This window comes from Equus quagga, chromosome 8 (genome assembly GCF_021613505.1).
Source record: "Equus quagga isolate Etosha38 chromosome 8, UCLA_HA_Equagga_1.0, whole genome shotgun sequence".
Taxonomy (NCBI): domain Eukaryota; kingdom Metazoa; phylum Chordata; class Mammalia; order Perissodactyla; family Equidae; genus Equus; species Equus quagga.
In genome coordinates, this window is record NC_060274.1 from 126,162,513 (window position 1) to 126,177,514 (window position 15,002).

The following is a 15,002-nucleotide window of genomic DNA, read 5'->3' on the forward strand; positions in this document are numbered from 1 at the left end:
AAGGAAGGGACTTAGGACCGGCACAGCAGTTCAAAAGGCAGCGAATGGAACTGGGGGACCTCCCTCTCCACTCTGCACCCCATCAAGCTCAGACTGTTCCGTAAATTGGCTCACAGCCACACTGAGCCCCAGGACACGGGACCAGTGGTGCTCAGGCAATGCCAGGGTGGTCTGGACCCAAGGTCACATCCCTATGAAGTTAATCTCCTGGAGGAGGACCCCTGACCACATCCTTTGGGGTAGACAGACTGCTTGGCCTGGGTCATGGGCACGTCCTGCAATTGGCCTCCCATATGGCCAGGCTGGCCCAGGGTCCTCTGGCAGCTCACAGGTCCCAGCTATTGGGGCAGCAATGGGACGCTCTGGGCCTGCCCCGACACCTGTGTGTGTGGTTGGTCGTGGGGCGAGGCCATACAGGAGACGGAGACCTTTGTTATACGGACCTCTGCTGACTGGTACCTGCTGGAGCCTCAGAGCCTGGGAAGGGGCATTGGTCCCACACATTTTCCCCCAGGACAGGCCCGAAGTCCCAGCTCTGAGCCCTGCTGGAAGAAGTGCTGGTGGACATCCCATGCCAGGCTTGGCCAAGCTGCCTGAGAGTGTGGGGCAGCGGCAGGAGGAGAAGCCTGGGCTGGGCTCTGAGTGGGAAGAGACCCCCAGCCTCCTTTGCAGAGGACCACAGAGATCCCACCCAGAGAAGTCAGAGAGGACAGGAGGCTGCACAGCTGTGGCCCCCCCTACCCAGCACCTCCCATCTGGCCTCCAGCCCCAGCGCACTTCCTCCCCCATGCAAAACAGAAGGTGGTTTTGTTTGTGGCTCCTGGGTACCAGGTGGAGATGCAAATGGGAGCAGCTGAGAGACAACCAGGTTGCTTTACAGAAGGAGGAGGGAGCTAGAAATCAAAGGGAAGCAAGAACCTGTTGCTTTTGGAGGCTTTTCAGGGAGGGGTCAAACTGAGGCAGCCCTGCCATCCAGGAGAGCTGTGGGAAGACTGGGCAGGCGGTGGCGTAGATTGGGACCAGCTCCCTGAGCCAGGGGCCCTTCTCTTTATCACCAACACCTAGAAACCCTTGTCTCAGCGCCAACAGGTACTGGGCTTTAAGAATTTTCTCATTTTTGTCGTTTTAAGCATAAAAAGGATAAAGAAGTATGAAGCAGGGGCTTCCCAGTTGTCTGGGTTCTGATCCCAGGGAAGAAGTTCCCTAACCCCAGTGGCCGTGGGCAGGGGGAAGGCCTGGCCCCGCCCCAGCTCTGCCGAATAAACTAGGCGACTTTGTGCAAGTCCCGCAACCTCTGAGACCCAGTTTCTTCCCCCCTAAGATGGTGGGTTGACTCCAGCTTCCTTCCTTCCAGCCTGAGACGCACAGCTTCCGCACTGGGGGTGCTCTTCGTGCCCACCCCAGATCTCGTTTCCTGCTCCAGCTCTACCTTCTCCATACCCACTGCCCCACTGCCCTTGACCTGGGGCCGCTCTGTCTGCCCTCTGACTCTCCTCCTCCGCTGCCCCGCCTTACAGGCCCCACCTGGGAAGACCAAGGGCTACACCCATCTGCCGAATTCCACGCTTCCCAGGTCACATCGACCTCCCCGCAACCCCCACTCCCCCCAGAAACAGCAGCGCTTCGTTTCTACTGGGGGGGGGGGGGCATCTTTCTTCTCTTCTCATTTGTGCTTCTGCCCCAAAGTCCCTGCTACCTCGCCTTAGTCACTTAGGGCCACATTAATTACAAAGGCAGCCAGAGCGGCGACTCCATGTCAGGGCTGAAAGGTGTTCGGCCACTTTAGGCACCAAGTGGAGCCCAGAGAGACGAGGCGGGCGCCGGGTCACACACGGTCCGTGGCAAAGGCGTAAACCTGTGCCCAGGCGCCAGGGGTCTCCCACCAACTTCGGGACTTTGTAATTTTTTTGCAGTTTGAACCCTACTTTCCACGCGGTCGGCCCTGTCGCGTTTGTACCAGCGGTCAGCAGAAGGAAGCGTTAATAAGCTCGCCCACAGGAGCCCACTTCGCCCACTGCTAAACGAGGCGAATCCACTCGCTCCAGGCTGCTGCCAGGTCCGCTCCCTCGGTGTTCATTTCCTGTTCAGGAGGCAGTGAGTCATCGCCCTCTAACTGCCGCTCTGAGCCCTGAGTCTGCAGAAGGAGAGGTCACATGGAATCCTTTATTAGGACATAAGTTCTCCACCTGGAGGAGGGGGAGGGGGAGGGCAGGGCCAGCGGGAGGGGAGGATGCGCTGCGCAGCCGCGGTTCCGAAAGCAGCCCGAGCCGAGAGGCTCCGACAGTCGGGAGTTCCTGGAGCTCCCAGAGCTCCACTGACACCCAGGCCTCTGGAGCACGCATTGCGTCCCTGGCTAAAAGGTCATCCGGGGCTAAGGTCAAATTAGCCAGCCGGGGGCCGACCGCTGGTCAAAGCCGACAGCCCGAGGCAGCGTCCCAGCTTCCAGCTGTGCGGCGCCTTGCTAGAGAGGAGTGCTGTCCGCCGGGTCCGCCAGGTGGCGCTGCGCGCCCGGCCGGCGGCCCCAACGGGCAGCCGGCGTTTCCCTGGTTGACCCCGCAGAGGTTAGCAGGGCAGAGACTGGAAGTGCCCCCAGGTGCGAGGCTGCAGCTTGACCAGATAGCCCAGAATCCTGATATTTGCCTTTGAACCAAGTTTAGCTGAATTTAACAGGAAACTATAACAGTGGCTCGAACAAGAGGGAAGTTTTATTGGTTTTCATGTGAAAGCACAGCCTGGGGCTGTTGCAGGAGCTCTGGGAGGTGTGTGGGAGGCAGCCTCCTTCCTCTCTGGCACAGCCACCTAGGATGCAGCCTTCAGCCTCCTAGTCCAAGGTGACTGCTAGAGCTCCAGCCACTGCATTTGAGTACCAGGCTGTGGGTTAGAGGAAGGAACAGAGACAGGCATGGCCCCACGCTTTAAGGACCTTTCCCAGAATTCAGAGACATCACCTGTACTTACAGCTCACTGGCCGTGTAAGAAGGCTGGGGACTGGAGGTTTTCACCTGAGCACTGCTACCTCCTGATAATTTCAGGATCCAGTCTGGAAGAAGAACGTGATGGAGAGTTGAAAGAAACTAGCAACATCAGTCACATGTTCATATATGCCACTGAAAATTCCTTTATCCCGACGCAGCGTATTTTCTGATCCCTGGAAGCCAGGATGGCTGAGGCCCCCCCCCCCACTGTTTAGTTCATATGATTCCCCAATGCATGTCGCATGTCCAGATTCCCCTCCTCAATTGATATCTGCACCTAAACGTCCCACAAGAGTCTCAAATCCAACACATCCCAGTCAGCTGGCACCCTCCCCCGTCCACTCCCCACTCACCTGCCTCTTGTCCCGCGCCCTCTGACCCAAGGCTGCCATCATCGTGTCCCTGTCACCTAAGACAAGAACCGGGAAGCCATCCTGGGCATCCCCTTTGCTTCCAGAGGGATCTCTAAGATCCAAAGCAAACCATGTCGCCCTACTGACTGAAGCCTCCATATGTCCCCACTGTCCTCGGGAAAAGCCTAAATTTTTTAACGTGATTTATCAAGACATTTTGGACGTGGCCTGTCCTTCTGTCCTCCTGATAATGGTTAGCACTGAACAAGCATTTACTCCCATGTGCTCGTACGAGTACTAACTCCTTCCGTCCCCGCTCTCTGAGGCAGCGGGCGATCGGCGGTTGCTACTCAGCAAATATTCGAGCCCCCCAGAATGCACTTCCCCACACCACGGCGGCTGGGCTCAGTGACCTGCCTCAGCCAATGGAATGTTCATGGACAGAGCATGAGCGTCCTCGCTCTCCAGAAACCCAGGGTAGGAAGACTTCCTCAGAGCCTTCAGCCTGTGTCCCAGGAGGAACACAGGCGGATCACACCTGCGCTCAGTCCAAACGTAGGCTCCCCACAGCCCAAAGCAGAGAGGTCAGGCCACATCCATCCTGCATCAGCCCAACTACAGTCATCTGAGACCCGTGAGTTTGAGAATAAATACTGGTTCTGTTATCAGTCACTGAGTTTGAGGGCTATTTGTTATGCAGTGTTTTTATGACAATAGCTGACTCATGCGGGTGGGTGTTATTATCCCTGTTTTCTAGCCATACCAAAACTTGTTTTCACCCCAGGCCCTTTGCACTTCCTGTCTGCGTCTCATGGCCCTTTACAAGCTGATTCTGTCCCATCCTTTAGGTCTCAGTTCAAATGTCGCTTCTCAAAGAGGCCTTCTCAGTGAAAAGCCCCGCCACCACCCAGTAATTCCCACAGCGTTGTTCACTTCCCTCATCCTCACCGTCTGAAAGCACTCTACCCTCTTACATTTGTCTCAGTGTCCATTCGTCTCCCCAACCAGGATACAGGCTGTGTGACAGTGGGGCCTTGAGAACAGGCATCCCTCTCTGGTTCTACTGGCAGCCTGCTCTTGTCCAGCCACCCTCACCACTCAGCAGGCTGTCTCCACTGCCTGCTCACCAGTCTACCCAGCTGGACTGAAGCTGGTGGCTTGGTTTCCCACCTGGGGCTCACACCCGCAGTGGCTGGAACAGAGCAAGCACTCAATGAAGGCTGAATTTCACGTCTGCTCTGACCTTTCCAGCTCGGCAGTGGGAACGGCACCTCCTTTCTGTGGAAGAGCTGCTCCCCTGCTCCTGACTCTCGTGCGGCCATCCCTTCCTTCCTTCTCGAGCCGAGCCCCCAGGCTTCCTTTGACATCTGCTAAGTGTCTGAGGTGCCCTGGCTCTGAACCACACTACAGAGAGGCCATCAGAGGCCCCAGCCCTCAATGCACCATGGCTTAGTGGGAGGCACTGATCCCTGAGGAAAAAACTGGAAATCCTGGTGGAAATGCAGAGCCCTCCCCCTCCCCGGGGGCCTGGGCATGGCAGGGGTGCGGTTGCGGGGGCAGAGGGTCTGGCAGAGACCTGGGTCTAACTGATGCGTCAGAGTGGGCCAGGCAGGGCGGGAAGGACTCAGACCGAGGGTGCACAGTCCAGTGTGGTTACCGCAGAAGGTGGGGGGCGGGGAGTTGCCAGCTGAGACCAGGAGGGCGGAGTGTTGACCTTGGGATTTACTCGGGGCTGCGGGGCCCTTGGCAGGGCTCTGCGCAGGGCAGGGCAGGGCACGATGGGACCTGTGACTGTACAAGCTCTCCGTGTGACAGCCATGAGGTGGGGTTGGGAGGAACAAGAGTGGAAGCAGAGAGACCCTTTAGAACTCTGAAGGTTTCATGCGAGAGATGATCAAACACTAAATCATGGCAGGGGTGGGAAGGTTAGAACTGAGAGGCAGATTCCAGCACAATCCAGAAGGTAGAGCCCCCGGGTGTTGGCGGGATGTAGAGAAGGCAGGAGAGGGGGCAGCTTTCAGGGCTTCAAGCCTGGGTATGGAGGCGGTGCTGGCACCCCACACAGGGACCCAGGTGGGAAAGGAGGCAAGGAGGACGGACTGGAGGGGGCCTGATGTTGACGAGTGATGAACGGGGCCATGGGCACACGTAGTGTTGACCCCTGGGTGGGAGAAAGCAGAGCTCAGGAGGCTGGAGGGCAGGCCTGGGCGCAGGTGAGCTGAGGTGCAGGCCGCTGGGGGAGAGCACATTCAGAGATGGGAGGAGACCCGGTGGAAGAGGGAGCTTGAAAAGAGGGGCCAGGGGCCGGCCCCGTGGCCAAGTGGTTAAGTTCACGTGCTCCGCTTCAGCAGCCCAGGGTTTCACCGGTTCGGATCCTGGGCGCGGACATGGCACTGCTCATCAGACCACGCTGAGGCAGCGTCCCACATGCCACAACTAGAAGAACCCACAACGAAGAATACACAACTATGTACCGGAGGGGCTTTGGGGAGAAAAAGGAAAAAATAAAATCTTTAAAAAAATAAATAAATAAATAAAAAATAAAAAAAAGTTTAAAAAAGAAAAGAAAAGAAAAGAGGGGCCAAAGTCAGACACTGAGGCTGAGAAAATGAGAGAGACAGACAGAAACAAGGAGAGACGCAGAGAGAGAGGGAGAGACAGACAAGTGGATCCAGAGGCAGAGACGCGAGGGCGCAGGGGAGGCAGGCCTGGCGCTGCAGGGGGCACATCTTTGTCAATGTCTTTCACACGCCGCCTTCTCCTTAGAGTCCCTCCTTTTAGCTCCTCTTCACCACAAGTATCTGTCATTTTGCATGACTCAGGACCTTTTTGGTGGCTAGTGATAAAAACCCATTCTGAACGAGGTTGAGGGAAGGGAGACATGCTTTGAAAAGCTCTTCGGGCGTCTCTCCCAGGGAAGGCAGGTTAAATGGCCAGACCCTGGAGAAGGATGGATCCACTTGGACTTCAAAAGCAGGTGGACTCAGGACTGGAGCACCGCCAGAGGTCACGTCCAGGCCTCACGCCAGCCCTCTGTGGCTGAGTGCATTCTCCTCTGGAGGGAGCTCTCCACACGCAGGGGTCGCGGCCCCCCGGGGGTGCTGCAGGCCCCAGCCTGAGAGGGGGTCATTCTGTCCCCATTGCCCATTTGCAAACTCAGCAGAAGGACATCGGCTGGCGGCTGGCGGGGATCGATGGAGGAGGGGGCAGTGGGCAGGACCTAGAAGATCTTTGCGGCTCAGACTCCACCTCCCAGTTGGGGTGGGAGGGCAATGCCTGGAAGAAGATAACAGGCGCCAGGCACGAGAAAAGCCCTGGATGGACCCCAAGGTCCACCGGCCTCCACAGAAGCCCCCTCCCCACACTGATATGCCTCTCTCTCCCCCTCTCCGTCTCCCCCCTCCCTCCTTCTCTCCCTCTCTCTCCCTCCTTCTCTCTCCCCCCTCCTCTCCTCCTATCTCTGTCTCTCTCCCGTCTTCCCCCATCCCCCATTCCCGGCTGGGGGCCCCTCAGCTCCTCGAAATCTGCTGTCATTCCGTCCTGCATTCTCAGCTCTGTTTTCCTCTAGATTTTGAGGCCTTTACACACTTGCCACATTTTTGTTCCGCCGTGACATTTAAGGTCCCCATGGTTCCCTGTGCCCAGAGCTAAACAAAACCCCAATCTAGACAGGGTCTGGCCAGTGCCCAACCTCGCAGACCATACATACCTCCGCTTCTGGGCTTCTATGGAGGCAGCCAAAGGCAGCACTGGCTTTCCTGGCAGGCTTGTCACAGCTGAGTCACACTGAATTTTTTGTTTCCATAAAACATGTTTTGAAGATTATAAAAGTAATCATGTGCTCACTGGAGAAAAATTTGAAAACACAGAAAAACATAAAGGAGGTCAATAAAAATCACCTGTAATCCCTCCCTTTGATATATTTCTCTTCTTTCACTTATGCAGATTTTAAAACATTTTTAAACAAATGTTGACTTAATCTGTATATAGCTTTCACTTTTATCAAGAGCATTCTGCCTGTCATTAAAAATTCTGTGAAACTTTTAATGTGTTAATGGCATTCCTTTGACGAGTTCCTAACACAATAGCTGACCGTCACTGCTCTGCTAACTGCTTTGTGGATTGTCTCATTTGACAACCTACACTGTGGCTTCCCGGGAAGCAGGTTTGTTATTTTCCCCGGTTTACAAATGAGAAAACTGAGGCTTAGACGGTTAAATAACTTATCATCACACAGCTGGTAAGTGGCAGGTCCCAGTTTTGAACCCAAGACAGTCTGATCCACAGCCAATGCTCTCTCTGTTCCACCCTCCTGTCTGCACACCATACCCCACAGGTGTGCCCAGGCTATGTCTGTGCAACGGGAGGACATCACCACGCTCCACCTGGGCTAAGCTATGTCCCTCCAGGACGGTGAGGAAGATGCTTCCCGTGAGCAGGGATATCCTGTGTGTAAAACACCGTAAGACTTAGAAAGCCTTTAAGGTCTGAATTTGCAGTGTGGCACTAATGGTGAAGTGTGGCTATGCCATGTGGGCTGGGGGCATGGGGATGGACAGCCCTTCACGGCACAGAGCCACACAGTAATTCAGAAAACTAGAATTTGAATGGAGTCAGCTCAACCTAACTTTTTTTTTTTTAAAGATTGGCACCTGAGCTAACTGTTGCCAATCTTATTTTTTTTTCTTCTCCCCAAAGCCCCCCAGTACATAGCTGTGTATTCTAGTTGTGAGAGCCTCTGGTTGTGCTATGTGGGATGCTACCTCAGCATGGCCTGAAGAGCGGTGCCATGCCCATGCCCAGGATCCAAACTGGAGAAACCCTGGGACGCCGAAGCAGAGCGCACAAAACCACTAAGCCAGGGGGTGGCCCCTCAACCTAACTTTTAAAGGCTGTGTATCAAAACCCTGAAGCAAACTTCATACCTAATGGAGAAACTTTAGAAACATTCCCATTAAAACTGGCAACAAGATAAGAATGCCTACCAGCACTGCTATTATGTAACAAAGAACCAGAGGTCCTGCCAGTATTGTAAAACAAGAAAAAGAAATAACAGATATAGGAATTGGAAGGAAAGACATAAAAATGTCGTTATTTGCAAACAAGACGACAATCTACATAGAAATTTGAACAGATAAATTATTAGAACTATTAAGAGTGTTATTGGAGGGAAGTAAGATCAATTTACAAAAATCAGGGGCCGGCCCCGTGGCGGAGTGGTTGAGTTTGTGTGCTCTGCTTCAGCGGCCCAGGGTTTCTCCGGTTCGAATCCTGAGCGAGGACATGGCACCACTCATCAGCCACGCTGAGGCAGCATCCCACGTGCCACAACTAGAAGGACCCACCACTAAAATATACCACTCTGTACTGGGGGGATTTGGGGAGAAAAAGCAGAAAGAAAAAAAAAAAAAGACTGGCAACGTTGTTAGCTCAGCTGCCAATCTTTAAAAGAAAACAAAAGTCAATAACATTTCTCTTTACCACAACAACCACCTAGCATATATAACAGAAAATAGGATACCATTCACAGCAGCAACAAAAGCTGTAAAGTATCTGAAAAGACTCCAAAAAATACGTCATCCTCAATGGAGGAAATTTTTACCTTCCATTAAATGAGATAAAAGAAGATCTGAATAAGTTGAATAATCCACGTTGTTGGATGGGCCCACTTAACAGAAAAATACCAATTCCACCCAAGTATTATCACATTTATAATCCTAATCAAATTTCAACTGTACTTTTTTAGGAACTCAAACTTATTCTAAAATTTATGAGGCAGAATAAGTTTTCCCAATTACTAAGGTAATTTTAGAACAAAAAGGCAAAGAGGGACTGATCTTATCAGATATACAGACACACTCGAAGGCCATAGTATAAAACTGTAAAGTGCTGGCACCATAAACCAAAATAGAGAGTTCAGATACAAACCCGTGTAGATACGAGAACTTGGTTCGTGAGACAGAAGGCACCACAAGTCAGTGTGGAAAGAAGAGCCTGTTCAGCAATGACTGTTGGACAAACGACTCCTTCACATGGGGAGGCGGCCGCTGGATTCCTACCGTCCCCCACATGCAAAGGTGGAGTCCAGGTGAATTAAAGATCTGAATGGGAAAGTTGTAACTAGAAAGCTAATAGGAAAAAATGTACAATAATGTGTTTGATCCTTGGGGTGGAATTCAGGGAAGATTTCACAAATAAGACCTAAAAAAGGACAAACTACGAGACAAAAATTGATGTTTTCACTATATCAAAATTAAGACCTTCTGTTCCAAGAAGGACACCATAGACAAAATTAACATACTGATGCCCACCTGGAGGAAGACACTTGCAACTTCTAACACTGACCACACACTAATGGAACATGCCAGGAAGGAACGCTGTAGAAAAAGAGGCCAAGGGCCTGCCTAGGCAAGCCACAGAAGAAAACCAGATGCCTGACCGAGCACATGCAGAGTGCCCACATGCTAGCAGTCAGAAAACCACAATTACAGTGATGTAACACCTTGAGTCCCACCGGAATGGAAAACCTGGAAAAGTATGTATGACGGACATCTGTCACTCACGGCTGCCCAAAATCTTCTGAACACCTCTCCAGAGTGTGAATATTGCCTTCCTGATGTTGGGGGAGGTGGGACCGACATTTCCAAGCCTCACTGGTCATTAGGGAATGGATGTGAGACTTAGGTTCCACTAACCACAGACACCCCCACAAAACTCCGATCTGGACTTCAGTTGTGTGGGGAAGAGGCAAAGTGCAGAGCTTCCACTGGAGACGGGGGCAGAGGGCGCACAACGACAGCAGCTGCAGCTCTGGCGGTGGCTGCCTACTTTAGAGACCCCTGACTGGGGTGGAGGCAAGAGGCCCCTCTGCAGAATGATGTGGAGTCGTTCTGGGAAGCTCATTCTTGAGTCTCTTTCTTCCAAGCTCCACGATTCTGTGATCTATCTAAGATCCTTCACAAACCCCTTCCGCCTTAAACTGGGTAGAGGGGATTCTGTTATTTGCAACTCATAACCCTGATCGATAAGTCACTCCTTCCAGGTGTCAGTGAGAGTTCACTTATGTGACAAGTATCTACCACATGCCTGTTAGGGAGACAAAGTCCTCATCCCCTGAAGCTGTTATCTGAGATTGTAGAGATAGACAGCAAAGAAACAAATAGATGTAGATGTCAAACGGTGGTACAAGCTATGCAGAAAAATAGAAAAGGAAAGTGGTAGGGTTGCTACTTTATCTAGGTAGGTCAGGAAATCTTTGACAAGGTGCCCTTTGAGTAGAGACCCAAAGAGGTGAGGGAGGCAATCATGTGGATGTCTCAAGGAAGAGCCTCCCAGCAAGTGCAAAGGTCCTGAGGTGAGATAATGTCATCCGCATACAGACGCCTTAGAAGCTATACAAGACTGAGATCAAATTAGATATAGACAAGAAACAGCTCAAGATGCAGATTAACAGTTGGGGGAATATCGACCCTTTACAGGAGGAGAAGTGAGAAGTTAGCAAAGGAGAACCAGAAAAAGTAGTCAGTGCAGAAGAAGAGAAAGAGAATGGATCTCATCTTAGAAGTCAAAGTAGGTGCTAATGGCAACTGTGGAGTTGAAAAGGCATTAAGTTGACAAATTCTAGGTCAACAATGACTTTAAATGGTATGTTTTCACGAGCGTGCAGAGGCTAAGCCAGACTATAGATTAAAGAGAGTGTAAGCAGGAGAAGTGGAAAGTGTACGTGTGGATGAATTGTCGGAAAATCTCATGGAGAAAGTGGAGAACTAGGATGGGCCCAGGGCAGGCGTCCTGTGAGTCAGGGAGGAGCTCATGGAGGAGTTTCCTTATTATGTACAGAAACGGAGAAATGAATTAAAATAACAAAGTGCCACCTGCCAGAAGACATGAGAAGGTTTGGGTTCAAATCTCCCTTTCCTTGGAGAAGATTCTGAGAAGATGGCAGAGTAGGAAGCACCAGGAATCCATCTCCGCACCTAGACAGCAATTGCTCTGGGAGAATCAGATGGAACTACTGTGGAACTCTGGAGGCTGTTGAGGGCTTGCAACTTCCAGGCTGGGAAGTCTTGGGTGGTAAATTGAGATGGGTTTTGGTCAATTCCAGCTCCTAGCACAGTAGCAGCTACCCGTCTTCCACCCCTCGCCCTGTGCAGGCAGCTGTGTGCTCCGGGAGCTGTGTGCAGAAGTTGGCGGGGTGGGGGGAGGGGAGGAGGGGAGGACGCTGTCCTCCCAATATCAGGGATCTGTGCTCTGATCCCTGATTGCTGCTTCTGATCACAGAGGTGCAAATATGTGAGCAGCCATTGCTGTTGCATCTCCCCCACCCTCCACCCCGTTGTTGCAAGCTCCTCCCCCTTTGTGACTTTCAGGGCATTTAAAGGGTAGGCTCTGTCTGTATTCCCCCCTCCATTTTTCACTTTTTTCCCCCCTCTCAGGAGCTAGACATTAAAGACTAGGACATTCAAAAACAACCACATTTACAGAGAAAATTAGAAAGTGACCATGCATGCCCAGAGAAATGCTCAGAAAAGACCTGAGAAGATATTAAGTATAAACTTCAGGCTGATCCTTCACACAGAGACAGCCTACAACAATTTAAAAAAAAAAAAAAAAAGCCCAGCAAACCCTGGGGGAGGGTAAGATTCCCAGAGTTACCACATTATTAGATTCAAATGTCCAGTGTTCAACAAAAAAAAAAAAAAATTCAAGGCATACAAAGAAACAGGAAAGTATGGTCCGTTCAAAGGAAGAGAATAATTCAACAGAAACTGTCCCCAAAAATACCTAGTAGCAAACATACCAGACAAAGACTTTAAAACAACTGTCTTAAAGACACTTGAAGAACTAAAGGGAGATGTGGAAAAATCAAGAAGACAATATGTGAGCAAAATGGAAAAGCTTCACAACATTGATTTTGGCAATGATTTCCTGGATGTGACACCAAAGGCACAGGTAACCAAAAAAAGCAGACGAATGAGACTGTGAAAATTTTAAGATTTTGTGCATCAGAAGACACTACCCACAGAGTAAAAAAGGCAACCCACAGAATGGGAGAAGATATTTGCAAATCATATAACTGATAGGAGATTAATATCCAAATATATAGAGAACTCCTAAAACTCAACAACCAAAAAACAAACAACTCAATTCAAAAACAGGTGAAAGACTTGAACAGACATTTCTCCAAAGAAGATATACGAGTAGCCAACAGGTACACGAAGATTCTCAATGTCACTAACCATTAGGGAAATGTAAATCAAAACTACAATGAGAAACCACAACATGCCCATTAGGAAAAAAAGAAGGCAAGTGCCAGCAAGGATGTGGAGAAGTTGGAACCCTTGTGCACTGACGGTGGGAATGTAAAATGGTAGAGCCGCTGTGGAAAACAGTAAAGTGTTTCCTCAAGAAGTTAAAAACAGAATTACCATAGGATCCAGCAATTCCACTTCTGGGTATATACCCCCAAAAATTGAAGGCAGAGTCTCCAAAAGATATTTGTACACCCACGTTCATAGCAGCATTATTCACAATAGCTAAAGTGTGCAAGCAACCCAAATGTCAAACAACGGAAGAATGGATAAGCAAAATGTGGTGCATACATTGGAATATTATTCAGCCTTAAAAGGAAAGAAATTCTGCTACAGAATGCTACAACATGCTACGTGCTACAACACAGATGAACTCTGAGGATATTATGCTAAGTGAAATAAGCCAGTCACAAAAAGACAAATACTGTATGATTGCACTCATATTAGATACTTGCAGTAGTCAAATTCATAGAGACAGAAAGTATTATGGTAGTTTCCAGGGGTTCGTGGGAGGGAATAATGCGGAGTTATTGTTTAATAGGCATAGAGTTTCAGTTTTGCAGATGAAGAGAGTTATGGGGATGGATGGTGGTGGTGGTTACACAACATTGTGAATGTATTTAACGTTACTAAACTGTACTCTTAAAAAGGGTTAAGATGGTAAGTTTTATGTTATGTGTATTTTATTGCAATTTTTAAAACGAAAAAATGCAAAAGAAATAAATAAATCTCCCTTTCCTGTTATCCAGGAGGAAATGAAGAGTTGATGTGCAGGGACGTTTGGGCGACCCTGTAGAAGTGGCAGGTTGGTGAATGGCCCTTGGCCGTCTGCCAATTACAAAGTTTTCTTCACCTGTGAATGTATGGATTTTGAAAACCATCACTAAGAGAGACTGGTACCCCAAGGCCTAGGATGTTCTCGTCCCATGGGATGCCTAATGTAGCTTATAACGAGTGAATAGAAGAGGGCACAGAGTGTCCTTTAGTCTTCATGTCTTACATTGTTTTATTAGAAAACTGCTTCCTAGCAAAGTTCACAATACCGCTGTGAGAGAACAGAGGAAGCCCGCTTCTCGATACCCCTGATGAGGACAGGAACATTGAAATCCATTGTCATCACTGTCAATCAACTTGAACAGAAAGAAGGGGTGCAGCTAGCCCCGCTGGAGAGGGGTGGTTACAGCCCCAAAGTGGCCTGCAGACCAAGCTGTCTGTGTCTGCCTCTCCTCAGACGGGGGACGGGAGAAGAGGAGACTGGAGCACTGTGCGGAGAGACCTTCCTCAGAGAGGCTGAGCACCCCCGGAGGCGGCATCTGCTTATTACTCACTGTACTCTGTATTGGAAAATAAAGGGGTTTTGTTGAGAAAATCCACCTGACCGTTGTCTCCCTTAGAAGGCTGAAGCTTTCACAGGCTGCCAGATAAACAGCCTGAACTGAGCCTAATTTGGGTCTACAGAGAAGGAAGGCTCCCCTGAGAGTGGTTCCAGAAAGGTGGAACCGGGGACTCTATCAGTTTCCTCGGGCTGCCGTAACCAAGTGCCACAGGCTGGTTGGTTGACACACAGAATTGTATTTTCTTACGTTCCGAAGGCTAGATGTCTGAGACCGAGGGGTCCCCAGGGCTGGTTTCTTCTGAGGCTTCTCTCCCAGGCTTGTAGTTGGCCGTCTTCGCCCTGTGTCCTCACACGGCCTTCCCTCTGTGTGTGTCTGTGTCCTCGTCTCCTCTTCTTATAAGGACTCCCGTCCCGTTGGATCAGGGCCCACCGTATGACCTCATTTTATCTTAATCACCTCTTTAAAGGCCCCGTCTCCAAATACAGTCACATGCTGAGGTGCTGGGGGTTAGGACTGCAACATCTGAATTTGTGGGGGGACAAAATTTAGCCCATAAAAGGAGCTTAAGAAATGTGGTAGAAACTAGAATAGCTGTGGTGGGGCGTGTGTTAGAGGAAAGGCTGGCATTGAACCACGGCTGAGCTACCTCAGGGTCAGCACTCCGTCTCCTACCATTGTGATAAACTAGAGAGCTTGGACAGGTAGGACAAATCAGCAGAGAGCCGTGACCTTCTCCAGAATGACCTTGCGCTGTGGGGATCGCACTGTGGCGTCCTCCACGGCCTGGAGGGCACGTGTGAGGCCCGGGAATGCTTGCGTAACCCTCAGAGCCGTGGACAGAGAAGCCAACCGTCAGTGACGCACAGTGCCCACGGGGAGTTATTCTAGGAGGGAATGGCTGATATTTCCCGACCTACAGCAGACTGAGATATTAACCAGACAGCAGCACAGGGAATCCCATGCCAGTGACCAGAATTCTGACGTGTCTTACCCGAACATTCTCCTTCCCAGTATCAGGAAACCAGG